At 43.8% G+C, this 14,510-nt stretch overlaps 1 non-coding gene across 1 annotated transcript; it reads right to left on the bottom strand.

Annotated features, from left to right (window-relative positions):
• Positions 1-2,474: 2,474 nt before the first annotated feature.
• On the bottom strand, positions 2,475-2,581 carry LOC124960797 (U6 spliceosomal RNA). Its single transcript, XR_007104125.1, has one exon. It is a non-coding gene; the product is annotated as a U6 spliceosomal RNA (small nuclear RNA).
• Positions 2,582-14,510: the final 11,929 nt, after the last annotated feature.

The following is a 14,510-nucleotide window of genomic DNA, read 5'->3' as shown; positions in this document are numbered from 1 at the left end:
TAGATTAATTAACACACTCCTTTCTCAGTCTTCCTGAAGCCAATCTCTCTGGGAAGATGGCCAAATTCCTGTCTGAGCTGGTTTATCCTGATTCTTAAGTGAGGAACCTTTGAAAGCAAAGGCTCCTCCCAACAGGAAGCTTCCCACCCCTCTTGGGGGAGATCCTGACATGATGAAGATGGTGCTCAAGACCAACCTGAAATGTGAACAGACCAAGTCAAGGAGCAGAAAGTGGCGGGACATAGCAGTGCGGGTCTGTGATTCCAGCCCAGGAGGCTGAGGCAGGAGGATTGAAAGTGTGAGGCCAGCTTGGACAACTTAGAGAGACCCTGTTTCAAAATAAAAAATAGGGGCTGGGGAGGTAGCTCAGTCGGTAGAGTGCTTGCCTTGTAAGCACAAGGCCCTGGGTTGGATCCGCAGCACCCAAAAAAATAAAATAAAAAAATAAAAAATAAAAAGAAGTGGGGATATAGCTCAGTGGTAGAGTACCCTGGGTTCAATTCCCAGTACAGCAAAAAAATAAAATAAAAGTATAGTTATTGTGATTCATGGTGTGCACAGTATCTTGCAAATCTCTTTTGCCCCTCCCAATCATGCTGAGAGCCAGGTAATAATATTTCTGTTTGTGAAATGAGGAAATGAAATGTCAGATAGACTAAGTAATTATTCAGAGGTCACACATCTGTAAATTGACCCCACGTTGTTTGAATTCAAATGTTCCAGGTGATTTATTTGGTCAGGCTTATTTCCTTTCTGCCTGAACTAGACCATAACTCAGATCTGTGTCTTCTTAGGCCCTTTACAATATGTCTCCACCCAAGCCTACCAATGTACCTTACACCAAAATGGAAAAAACGAATCTATTAAATAAATGAATGAATCATCACATCCAGGTAACAGGAAAGAGAAGATTCAGATTCATTCTTTCTTCCTTTCTTTCTTTCTTTCTTTTTTCTTTTCCTTTTCCTTTTTTTTTTTTTTTTTTTTTTTGGTATTGGAGATTTAACTGACAGGCACTCAACCACTGAGCCACATCCCCAGCCCTTTAAAACAATGTTTTTTTTTTTTTTTAAATTTTGAGACAGTGTCTCACCAAGTTGCTTAGGGCCTCTCACTAAATTGCTGAGGTTGGCCTCAAATTTGCAATCCTCTATCTCAGCCTCCTGAGGGGCTGGGATTATAGGCATGTGCCATGGTGCCCAGCAGAAAAAGAAATTCTTACTTATCTGGAAACAATAGAAAACCTGGAAGTGAAGATAATTTAAATATTCTCTGTCCTGTGGCTTTTTATTTATTTATTTTTATAAGTAGAGATGTCACATTATGTTTGTTTGAAACAATGAACATTCATTGAGCTTGGGTGTTATTTAGTCAGTGTGGACCTGGTAGGTCTAGGGTGGCTCTGGATGAATGTCCACTGCAGACAGTCAGGGGCTAGCTGGGTGGTCTGAGGAGATTTTGACCTTGCTGGGCTGTGTAGATTCTGCACATGTCTTGTGCCTGGTAGAGAGGATCAACTGGCTATTCTATGTGAACACTCACTTTCCAGAAGGTTATGGAATATGGTCTTATTTAAATAAAAGTTGTAAAAGTTCAAGAAGACAAACCAAGGCATTCAAGTCCCCTTGAATTTGAAAGGAGGAAGTAATACTTCTGCTATTAACCAAATGGAGTCAACAGTTCAGTTCAGATTCAAGGAGTAAGGAAAGAATCTCCATTTCATGAAAGACCTGCAAGGGGAAGAGAGGGACATGTGTAATCATGGCCACTTGGGAGGTTGAAGTAGGAGGATCACCAGAGGCCAGTCTGGGCAATTTAGGAGATCCAGTCTCAAAATAAAAAATAAAAAGGACTGGAATGTAGCTCAGTGGTAGAGCATCCCCGGGTTGAATCCCCAAAATCGCAAAACAAACAAATAACCCTGAATTCAGTCTGCAGAGGACATGGATCTAAGGAGAAATGAATAATTCTGGTCATGTTTCCAACCTACCTAAGTAGTCTTACATATTTGTAGAGAAATTATTAGCAGGTTTTCCTAGCAAGTTGCTGCTCTGAGTTTTCCCTTACAGATTCAAGAACTTTTTTCTGTGTCATTATAACATTAGAAGCAAATCTATTTCATAGAGTTTCAAGATGCTTGCATATAAATTTACTCTTCTTTTTATATCTATGTGTCCTTAACTCCCCCCCCCCCACCTCCTTCCACCTGTGCGTATCTCTTGAGAAAGGGATAATCCACCCAGACACATGCCCCTAAGGCCCCCGATTCTGCATTCCTACTCTGGAATAGGCCAAGTCTTGCATGTGGGCAAACCCTGTTCCTGTGGTCTGCTTCCTGCCCCCGACTACACAGGCACCACCTGATTAGGGTTCTTTTGCAATTAGTCTTTTTACCACATGATGACGCTGTTGGAGCTTTGTTCCGCATAGCTTCGTGGTCATTGTCATTCCTTTCCTGCGAAATGCTTTTGCTAACCCAGACTCTTTTTTTCAAATACAAAATGCTTCATGAATTTGCACAGGGGCCATGCTAATCTTCTCTGTATAGTTCCAAACTTATATATGTGCTAATGAAGTCAGGACTGATCCAGATTCCTAAGCTGCTCAACAAAAGAAATGAAACTTGAATTCAGGGATGGGCAGATGGCTCAGTGGTAGAGTGCTTGACTACATGAGGCCCTGAGTTTGATTTCCAGCACTTGCAGGACGGGGATGAGGGGGGTGTGAAAAACACAACACAACAAAAGAAAAAAACAACCAAAAAACGAAACAAAAAAATCAAAACCCTTTGATTCTTAAGTTTGAAGTTATAGTAGTTCAGCCACTATTTCCCAAAGGTCAATACTTCGGATTCTGCTTGGCTCTTGAAGGTTCAGACCTGAGCTGCATGCAGTTTCAGAACCATTCTCGTCCCTACAAATCCTTAGGCTCTTGTCTTGAGTCATGATTGGTGAGCACAATAGTAGCAGTGATACCACCATTTACCGGTGATGAGTTCTGCTCCTTCTAATGTTGAAGACTGAACACTAGAGAAGCACGCCAAGGCAAGCATATTAAGCAGGTTTTATTTAATGATAATAATACAGACTTCTCCCCGGAGGAAGAAGGGGGCCATGGCTGATGTTCTAAAGTCCCAAGAAGTGAGCGCACCCTACATCTTTCATAGGTTAAAATCTTTTTTGTTCTCCAGTTCCCTCCCCCCTTATCTCTCCTTCCTGCCTGCATGACTAGGCCTGGTTTTGCATTAAGTGAGAAGCCATGAGCAAGGGGAGGGCCAAGGTGACTCAGGCAGGTAAGGGCCCAGGGGGCATTAATTAGCAGCTCCACGCTTGTAGTCCTTGATAAAGGCAGGTAGATTTGGTAATCCATGAGCTCCGGAGATCCTTGACATTACATTCTCCCAGATGCAGTCTCCAACTTCCAGAGGCAGATGGCTTCATGGTTTCATTGCCTCGATTTGACCAGATCCCCTATTTCTACACTAACTACCTGTCCTTAATTCTGGCTTCAGCAGCAAAATCTATTTAACATGCATTAGACACTCACCATGCTGTACGTTCTGTGCTAAGAACTGTACATGGATTATGTGGTGGTTCATCTCAGGTGCCAACTTAACTCTCAAGGGACACCTGAACAGCTGGTAAAGCATTATTTCTGGGTGTGTCCAGGAGGCTATTTCCAGAGGAGATTGGCAAGTGAGTCAGTGGACTGAGTTAAGAAGATCTGCCCTCAGTGTGGGTGGTGACCACCCAATTATCTGGGGGCACAGCTGGAACAAAAAAATGTAGAGCAGGCAAATTTGTGCTCTCCCTCCTGGAGCCGGGACCCCCTTCTTTTACCCTTAGACATCAGAACTCCAGGTTCTCTGACCCATAGATTCTAACACTTTTACCCGCAGCCCTAGTTCTTAGAACTTTGGTCTCTGACAGGAAGTTACCCACTGACTTCCTTGGTTCTGAGGCCTTTGAACTTGGACTATGCCAAGCTCTTAATTTCCCTGATAGTCCAGCTTGCAGATGGCCATCTCATCCTCTGTCATCATGTGAGTTAATTCTCCAACTAAGTCTCTTCCTATCCCTCTATCTGCCTATCTACCTACCTACTTACCTACCTATCTTCCTATCCTATTGGTTCTGTTCTGTTGGTGGTGGGGTGGGGTTTATTTTATTGTTGTTGTTTTGTTCCATACTGGGAATTGAACCCAGAGCATTGCACATACGAAGTAAGTTCTCTACCACTGAGCTACGCCACCCCCCCCCGCCCCTGTTCTATTTCTCTGGAGAACGTAATACAGACTCTATCATTTCATTTAAGAGGAGATTGAACCTTATGAGAAGGACATATTGCTGAAGACACTGGATTGTTCAAAACTTAGATGATTTAACACCATCATTTGCAGAAAAAACAGCTGTAAGAGGTAGAGAGCAGAATCTTCAGTCATTGGGGAATATTTTTGTCTCCCTGCTCTTTTATATTTCCTAAACATTAAACTTGCTAATCTTTTGCAGAGTAGGTGTTCCTAAATTAACTGCTTGGCATATCATGATAGCTATTTGGGCTTTTCTATAGTGTTTTATCATACCTAACCTCTATTACAAAGTTATTGATTTTGGAGAGTGTTTTTGGCACTAACACCATCGCGTAATGAACTCTGAGATAACATCATATTCCAGAATACGGAAAATATTTTAAATGGTAGCACCGAATGTTAATATCACAGCACATTAGTCATTAATGTCACCATCAGAAGTTACGATGTACATAAACAACTTGATTCACCTAAGATGAGCACGATGGCAGTTATTTACTGTTGCCAGCTCAAGTGGCACTGTCATTAACAATAATTGTAAATACAATTTACAAACCCCTCGGTCAGCCAAGTTTGAAATTGTGCAAACTTTGATGATTTTTTTTTTCTTATTTAGGGAGATTTACAGTCTTTCGAATTTGTATAGTTAAAATTTATATAATATATAATCGCATGACACCATTTTTATCCCCTTTTCATAAATGAAAAAAATGAAACCTTAGGAAGCCTTAATCTAACCTGCTTATTTCAGTTCTCAGAGTTGATAAGTTGGAGTTAGGAGTAGACCCCAGTGACTAGCTCTAGAACTGTGCTCTGTGCTCAAGACTCCGTTTCTCACAAGGTAATTTTATCTCAGAGAACATACTGATATCCCTTGTTCTAAGCTTTGGTTGAAGTTACATTCATCAATCCCAACAGCTTTGCCATAATTTTGAACTTTAGGAAGAAATGTTGGGGAAACATGAATTCCCCTTATCCCAGAAAAACCTGATGTAAATTAAGGAGGGACCTCAGGTGACAGCTTCCGCAGAAGCAAGTAGGCCTCTGTTCTTTACTCTCAGGACAGGGGTACCCGCCATCTGCATATCTCAGAGGGACTAGTCAAGTGAGTTTCTTTTTTTTCCCCTGGTGCTGGGGATTTGAACCCAGGGCCTTGTGCTTGCAAGGCAAGCACTCTACCAACTGAGCTATATCCCCAGCTCGTCGAGTGACTTCTGAAACAGATTTGGCTTCAGGTGGCACAGATGAAAGTCTAGCATTTCAACCATCCTCTCATTTCATACTCTACCAGACCTTTTTCTTGACTAGCAATTTAACACACGTGTGTTCTTATACATAAGCACATGCAACACACATACATATACACGCATATCCGTGTACGTTCACATACACCGGTAGAAGAGACACAAATATATGCACACATTCACACTCACACACTGGTACAAGAGCACACATGCTCTATCCTCTGGAAATCTGTGCCAGAGTGAAGGGGGAGGACTTCACGTCCTAGTCGCAGCCCTGCTGGCTGAGGAGAGCCTCCTGGGTGTGGAGGAGAGGACCAGGGAACACATCCCAGGCCAAGAGTCTCAGAGCTCATCATCACTAATTATAAGCCCTAAAATAGTCTCATCCATCATCCTGGAGTGACGGGCTGGTCCTGAAGCCTGCCTCTTGGACTCCTGGCCCCTCCCCCATTCCACTCCATTTATCCTTGAATGACTGCAGATCTGCTCCACAGAGTGAAAAAACATTTTATACAATACTCAGCCCTCTCCAAAAACATAAATATGGACACACCCGGGCTCAGATATTAGCCTTCTGCTCTCCACCCTGGGGAGTCATGTGAATCTGCTCCCCTTCACCCCACACCCCTCGCAAAACTCCCTTTCAATTGCTCTTTTATATGGGTCCCATACTGGGTTTCATTTTCAGTATTTCATTGAAGTTTTGCAATAATCCTGTGGCTTGGAATTATTTTCACCAGATTTACAAATGAAAAGAAGTTTCTAAGAAATCCTTTGCCCAGGGTCACCCATCTGGGAAGACTAGAGCATTCAGACCAGGACCTTCCATTCGCATATCCTTCTCCCACTGTGCAGGGGACTTCCCGATTCACCTGTAAGGGTTGAAGAGCCAGATCTAGGACTGAGCACTTCCTCTTGGAAGCCCCACTGGGACCTCTTCTTCATCTTCTCTCTCCTGAGTCAGTGTAAGAGCCAAAAGCTGCATTAGTCCCACAGTTGGAAACCAAACACCAACCCCAAGGGCCACAGGTCAGGGACTGAGCAGAAAATGCATGGCGACGGAGCCAGCCAGGGTGGAGATGCTTCTTCTGTGGGCCACACTGATGTGGCCACAGTGTGCCAGTCTCTTGGCTGGCTCCAGGGCACAGCATTGGAGTCAATCCCTACTCCACTGCACAGCTAGGCGGTCAGCCCTGGATGTTCACTCCCTGACCATGGATCTCTGCTTCGTCAGGACTGGTTCTCTAGAGATTTCTCTGGGGCTCCTATAGAGGATGAGGCCAGGATGGGACTCATTAGAAAAACTTGCTCCCCAGCTGAAATAATTTTGAAAACCTCCCAGAAGGCCGGGACCATGTCTTTTTTGTCATTATCCTCAGCTTGAAGCAGGGAGTCTGGCAGCTACCGAGTTGGCACTTAGTACATACTGCTAGAACACAGTGAAGCAAACCAAAAGGAAAAAGAAGAGGAGAAGGCCATTCTAGATCCTGTCCAACTAAATGCCTCTTCTGAGTCCACTTGCAAAGCCCCAGACCCCACAAGTGATTACAGCTCTTTCCAAGACCTAGCACCCTCCCTCCTCCAAACACCGCACTGAACACAGACTGCCTCACAAAATCAGTAACATATTCGCAAGCCATGACTTTTCGCTCCGGGCACTCCAAAGCTCTTTTTGAAACTGATTCAGACTGTGCGTCTCTTGTATCACCTTAGCCTAGAAACGCTCAGCAACACTAGTGATTCAAAGAGTGTGCAATGACCACACTGGGGGGAAGTTTTTATTTTATAATGATGACATCGATGTTATTCTTATGTATGTGCTTTTTGGGAGACTTGGAGGAAGGGATTCCAAAGCACAGCTTCTCCATTCTTATAAGCTAGGGTTTTACCTTATGAGTTATCGTTTTTCTCTCTTTTTAAATTTCATTTATTTATTTATTGGTGCTGGGATTGAATGGAGGGCCCCTGTATGCTAGGCAAGCTCTCTACCAGTGAGCTGTATCCTTGGCCCACAAGTTATCTTTCAACAAGGGAGTTACACGTCTGTGTCTCCCCTACTTCCTGCTGCCTCAATCTTTGCTTCTTGGGGTCAGGATTTGGGACTCCTCCGATGAATGACTGTATTTATATTTATTTACTTTTTTGGTACCTGTTATAGTTTAGATGTGAGGTATCCCCCAAAAGCTCATGTGTGAGACAATGCAAGAAAGCGTAGAGGTGAGATGATTGGGTTATGAGAACTTTAAACCAATCAGTGAATTAGTCCCCTGATAGGGGCTAAGGCAGGTGGGTCTTACTAAGTTGCTGAGGGCCTCACTAAGTTGCCGAGGCTGGCTTTCAAAATTTGCAATCCTCCTGTCTCGGCCTCCCAAGTCACTTGGATTACAGGGAGGCACCATACCTGGTGGATAGATGATTTCAATCAGATGTGAGAGGTGGTTTTTACCTTTATGGAAGTAACCATCTGGAATCTGGAATGACAGTTGCTCTGCTTTCCCTATCTATTCAAATGAACCAGCTACAGAGTATCCATACTCTGTTGTTGTCCTAGGGGGTCTGTTATGGTTTGGATGCGAGGTGTCCCCAAAGCTCCTGTGTTAATGCAGAAGGTGAAATGATTAGATGATGAGAGACATAACCTAATCAGAACTTCCTAACTAGAATGGGTGGAGACAGTAGAAGACCGAGCATGGTTGGAGGAAGTTAGGTCACAGAGAGCACAACTGGGGGATTATCTATCCTCCCCTGGCTCCTCCCCCTCCCGGCTGCCATGAGCTGGGCAGGGCTCCTTTGCCACCTTTCGGTCGTGGTGTTCAGCATCACCTTCGGCCCAGAGCAGTGGAGCCAGCCAACCAGGGACTGAACCCCTGAAATCTGAGCCAAAATGAATTTTTCTCCTCTAAGCTGTTCTTGTGAGGCATTTGGGTCACAATGACAGAAAGCCGACTGACACACGGCCCTTTTATCTGTTCCCTAATTGATACCTAGTTTCTACAAAATCCCCAAGTTCACGTGTAATGTTTGTTTCCACTTAGAATATTTAGTCTAGCAAATATTTTCACACAGGAAAGAAAAAAAAGAGAGCAAGCTGGCTCCTCAGTCCCTCTCTGGTTTTACATCTCACCATGTGATCTCTTCCTCTCACACTGTTCCTACATGAGGCCATCTGCCATGTTGCGATGTAGCCAAGGGGACGCCTTACCAGAGACCAAACCTAATCTTGGACTTTCAGCCTCCAAAATGGTGAGATAACTAAACTTCTTCTCTTTATAAAATATCCAGCCCCAACCATTTTATTATGGCAACAGAAAAAGGAGTAGTACAATGCAGTATTTAAAGAAGTGAGACTTTTGCCCAGCTTGCACGAGGCCCTGGGTTCAATCCTCAGCACCACAAATAAATAAATAAAAATAAAGTGGTGAAACTGATAAAAACCAAAAGCAGAACATTAGTTGTCACAGCTGGGGGGGAGGGATGGGGGTGAAGTTTTCCATGGTTACAGAGTTTAAGTTGTGTAAGGTGAAAAAGTTCTAGAAATCTGTTGAACAACAACGTACGTGTAATTAACACTGTGAGATCACACACTTTGAAAAGATTATGAGGACCAGGTACAAAGGTGCATACCTGTAATCCCAGCAATTCCCAGTATGGAAAAAAAAATTAAGATGGTAAGTTATGTATGTGGTTTTGTTGTTATTGTTGTTGTTTATGAACAAAAAAATAAAGAAGAAAAGAGGCAAATGTGATGATGATAATGATGATGATTCATGGGCAGCAAATCTGCCCCAGGGATTGTTCATCTTTAAAATACTCCCATCGGGCTAGGGTTGTGGCTCAGTGGTGGCACATGTGAGGCACTGGATTTGATCCTCAGCACCACATAAAAATAAAATAAAGGTGTCGTTTCCATCTACAACTAAATTAAAAAAAAAAAAATACTCACCATAGCCTTGCATTACGGGTAATGCTCTCCTTGCTTCTTAACAGGAAGAAAGGGCTGGGCCCGGTGGTACCTGCCTGTAACCCAGTGACTCTGGAGGCTGAAGCGGGAGGATTGAGTTCAAAACCAGCCTCAGCAACATCGAGGCACTAGACAACTTCACAAGACCCTGTCTCAAAATGAAAAATAAAAAGGGCTGGGGATGTATGTAGATCAGTGGTCAAGCACACCTAGATTCAATTCCCAGTACCAAAATAATAACAACAATAATATAACATAATAAATAAAGGCAGGAAGGAGGGATCTAGAGATGTCTAAGAACCTGCAGCCATCTGACTCCAGGAGCTAAGCTTTTAACCACGACCCTCTGACTCTTCAGCCCGTGAGTAGGACTAGCTAGTGACCATCACTCCATGGACAAAAGCAGGGAGTAGGGGCACGAGAGGTTTCTCTGGTCTCACAAAACCTGGCTTTCTATGTCAAACTACCTTTCCAACCATATCAACTCTCCCACCCGATCCATTCTCCACTTCTCCCTTTGAATTTGAACCCACGATTCTCAGCTTGAGTGTTTGGCCTAAAATAAATACTCCTCCCTTGGAGCTAAAGGTGGCCTTGTGACTAAGCTCTGGCCAAGAAAGTGCACACAGAGGTACATGGATAACTTTTGGCAGGCATCCTTACAAGAGGGGCACATCCTTCTTTAGCACTTTTTCTTCCTTTCTGCTAGTTGAAGTAAAACATGATGGATGGAGCCTGAGTGGCCACTTTGGCCCATGAGGCAGAATAGAATCTTAACTGACACTGACAATCCAAACAACAGGCATGTTGATATCACCTTGTGAGGTCCTTGCACACAGTAAGTGCATCTGATTTATTGACGGAGATGTTGCACAGGGAAGAAATTTGAAACCATGCTCTTATTACTGACATGTCTAGTAGGGACAGATTCTTCAGGCATTATGATTAGATGTAATAACAAGACACCAAGTGCCTATAAAGAAAGGTTTCTGAAGACAAACATGTACAAATTGGAAACTGACTTCTCCTGCTTCCCTATTCACTTTTTTTTTGCACCAAGAATTGAAGTCAGATGCACTTAACCACTGAGCCACATTCCCAAACCTTTTTTGAATTTTAAAACTCACCGAGTTGCTTAGGGCCTCGCTAAGTTTCTGAGGCTGGCTTTGAACTCACGGTCCTCCTGTCTCAGCCTCCTGAGCCACTGGAATCACTGGGCTGCGCCACCATGCCCAGCCCCCATTCACTCTTCAGGTATCAAGTGAGTGACTGCTATGTGTGGGGCACTGTTTCAGCACTGGAAAAGCAGTCAGTGTACAATAAGACGGCATCGTTGTCCTCCCCAAACTCCAATGAACTGGCCCAGATGCTGTGGTGCATGCTTGTAATCCCAGAGACTGGGGAGGCTGAGGCAGGAGGATTGTGAGTTCAAAACCAGCCTCAGTAACTTAGGGAGGCCCTAAGCAACTTAACAAGACCCTGCCTCGAAATAAAAAACGAAAAGAGCTGGGGATGTGGCTCAGAGGTTAAGTGCCCCTGGGTTCAATCCTGATACCAAAAAAAAAAAAAAATTTTTTTTTGAAATCACAACTCTCCCCAGATATAGATTTGAAGCAGAGGATATCATCGTTATCACATTAACATCACCCTGCTGCTGGAAATTAACAGATCTAGCAACCCACCAACAATTTATCTAGCACTGAGCTGGGGATTCTGGTTGCTGCTGCTGAGAAACATCCATTTCATCTGGGGAAATCTAACAAGGAAAAATGAAAGGACACAGTCTCTCTGCTCTTGGCCTCGCGGGGAGGGAACCAGACATAAAGTAACCGTAACAGCACATGACACAAGGTGCAGCGAGAAAGGCAGGTCAGGATGAGTTGGGAGGTCTTGAAAGCCATGCTAAGAAGTTTGGAATGTACCCTTTTTAAGAATTCCTAACCTGGAGGGAGATGAGAAAGTGGGTCAGGGAGTGGAATGTGAATAATGCTCTGGAGGGTTCATGATCCCCTTGAAATGTATGTCACAGTACAAAATACAGACTTTTTTGTTTTTAGCACCAGGGAATGAACCCAGGGGTGCTTAACCACTGGGCCACATCCCCAGCCTCTTTTTTTAAATTTTATTTAGAAACAGAGTCTTGCTGAGTTGCTCAGGGGTTCACTAAATTGCTGAGGTTGGCTTTGAACTTGCGATCCTCCTGCCTCAGCTTCCCAAACTGCTGGGATTACAGGTGTGTGCCACTGTGTCCAGCAAAAAATAGATTTTTCTAGAAAGACGTACCCATAGTTTTCACCAGCTTTGGGGAAAAAAAAAAAAAGAAAAGAAAAGAAAAAAGAAAAAGGCCGGGCCTGGTGGCACATGCCTGTAATCCCAGTGAGGGAGACTGAGGCAGAAGGATCACAAGTTCAAGGCCAGCCTCAGCAATTTAGAAAGGCCCTAAGCAACTTAGCAAGACCCTGCTCAAAATTTAAAAAATAAGGGCTGGGAATATAGCTCCGTAGTAAAGCACCCCTGGGCTCAACCCCTAGTAAAAAAGAAAAAAAAAATTTAAAAAGGGGTTGAGAGCTGGGAGCTGTGGTGCACACCTATAATCCCAGTGGCTCCGGAGGCTGAGGCAGGAGGATCTCAAGTTCAAAGCCAGCCTCAGCAAAAAGGGAGCCGCTAAGCAACTCAGTGAGATCCTGTCTCTAAATAAAATACAGAAGAGGGCTGGGGATGTGGTTCAGTGGTTGAGTACCCCTGAGTTCAATCCCTGGTACCATACCCCCGCAAAAAAGGGGGGTTGAGTATGTAACTCAGTGGGTAAGTGTCCCTGAGTTCAATCCAAAAAAAAAAAAAAGTCCATGACCTAATAATGGTTAGGAAGCATTGCCTACGCCCTAGGAGCCATGTATGATCTGGGGCGGAGTAACAATCTGAGGTTTGTGTTGTAGACTCATATCTGATAGAATAGGGGTCAGGAGGAAAGTTATTCAGAAGATGATACAAAACCCCAGGAAGATGCTAAACCAGCATGGCAGTGGAGAAAACAGGGTGTGTCTGAGGAGAATGCACAGGATCTAGGGCAATTTGGATGAAGGTGGTAAGGGAAGGAAAAGTAAGAACCAGAACTCTGATTGTGACCCTAGAGAAAAAAGCATAAAAGAAATTGTGATTGACTTTCAACTGATACAATTTCTTTTAATTCACCTGGGGCGTTTTCTGAACCACAAGCTCACCAGGCAGTTTGTCATGATTTCCTGTAGTTTATGGCGTGTTCTGATCTGAGGGTCCATACGCGGTTCGCCTCTTCTAAATCATGTGACTCACATGACTTCTGTAAGACAAGTGACCTGGAGAAGAACCTAGGACATGACTTGACCTACAGCTAAGACTGTGTTTCTCTGGGTTCACCTCAGAGCCTCTCCATCTCGGCAAAGCAGGAGGACTCTCCGAGGGTTCTGTAGCGTCAACCCCTGTGGCACAAGCTGCTCCCGTTTTTTTAGAATAGAAGAAAGGACAAACACGACTACGGTTTCTAACCTGCACAACTGCGGCATGCTTTTCCCACTGGGAGCTGGGACTGGAACTCAGGGCCTTGCACGTGCTCTGCCACTGAGGTCTAAGCTCAACCCCAAAGGTTAAACTTTTTACTGAGAAATAGAACCTCAGAAGAGAAGCGGGTTTGTGGGAAAGAGGACATTAAGAAAGAAATGATATAATGAGAACAATTTTTTTTAAAAAAAAGAATGAAACAGGGACCTGGATTTGTGGCTCAGTGGTAGAGCGCTTGCCTAGCATGCCTGAGGCACAGGGTTCGATTCTCAGCACCACATATAACTAAACAAATAAAATAAAGGTCCATCAACAACTAAAATTTAAAAAAATATTTTAAAAAATGAAATAGGCTCAGGTAAATTGAATCCAAAGTATCTGGAGCTGTTTTATCAATCAGGAATCTTTTGGTGATGGGTGAGAGATGCCAAATGAAACTGATATAAAGAGAAGAGGGACTGACTGTCTTGGCTTATATAATTGAAGCCCAGAGGGGTTTAGCCTTAGTCATGGATCTATCAGGTGATCTTTTTCTTCTTCTTCTTCTTCTTTTGGTACTGGGCATTGAACCCAGGGGTGCTTTACCACTGAGCAAACCCCCCAGTTCTTTTTGCTTTTTAGTTTGAGACAGGGTCTCTTTTAAGTTGTGGAGGTTGGCTTTGAATTTTTGACCCTCCTGCCTGAGCTTCCTGAGTTGCTGGGATTACAGGTGTGCACCGCCGCACCTGGCCAGGTTCTCAGATGGTGCTGTCAGTCATCCGTGTTTCTCCACCTCTTGCCTCTGCTTTTCTCTACCATGCTGTCCTTTTGGGCAGATTCTCCCACGTGTGGTAGCAGTTACAGTCCTCAGCATTTTCAAGCTTACCTTCTTCTGTCAGCGTAACAACCCAATGCCACTTTCTCAAAGGCTCCTCAAACATCTCAGGCCAACTTGCAACTGACCCTGGATACACATTTTTGAATCAATTAATGCCACCTACCTAGTTAAAGTCCTGTGCAGTTGACAGCCTTTAAGGAGTCCCCCAGTGTGTGTGTGTGGGGGGGGCGTGAAGAATAGAAGTAGTTTGGACTAGACAGAGGGGAGGGGAGAGAGGAGAGGGGACATGGAGGTAAGAATGATAGTAGAATGAATCAGACATTATTTCCCTATGTGCATATATGATTACATGACCTATGTAACTCAACATCATGTACAACCAAAAGAATGAGAAGTTAGGCTCCATTTATGTATGATGTGTCAAAATGCATTCTACTGTCATGTATGACTAATTAGAACTAATAAAAAAAATAAAAAATAAAAAAAAGAAGTCCCCCAGTGATCCCAGCTCCTGGTATTCAGGACCTTGGGTAATTCCCTCCTCTTGAGTAATTCATTTCTAACCAGTGGACTATGGCAAAGTTGAAGGGTTATCACTTCCATGATTCGGTTACCAATGGTTGTGACTTCCTTTTTGTTAGC

Source organism: Sciurus carolinensis, chromosome 11 (assembly GCF_902686445.1).
Source record: "Sciurus carolinensis chromosome 11, mSciCar1.2, whole genome shotgun sequence".
NCBI classification, from domain to species: Eukaryota; Metazoa; Chordata; class Mammalia; order Rodentia; family Sciuridae; genus Sciurus; species Sciurus carolinensis.
This window is presented reverse-complemented; position numbering and strand designations above follow the sequence as displayed.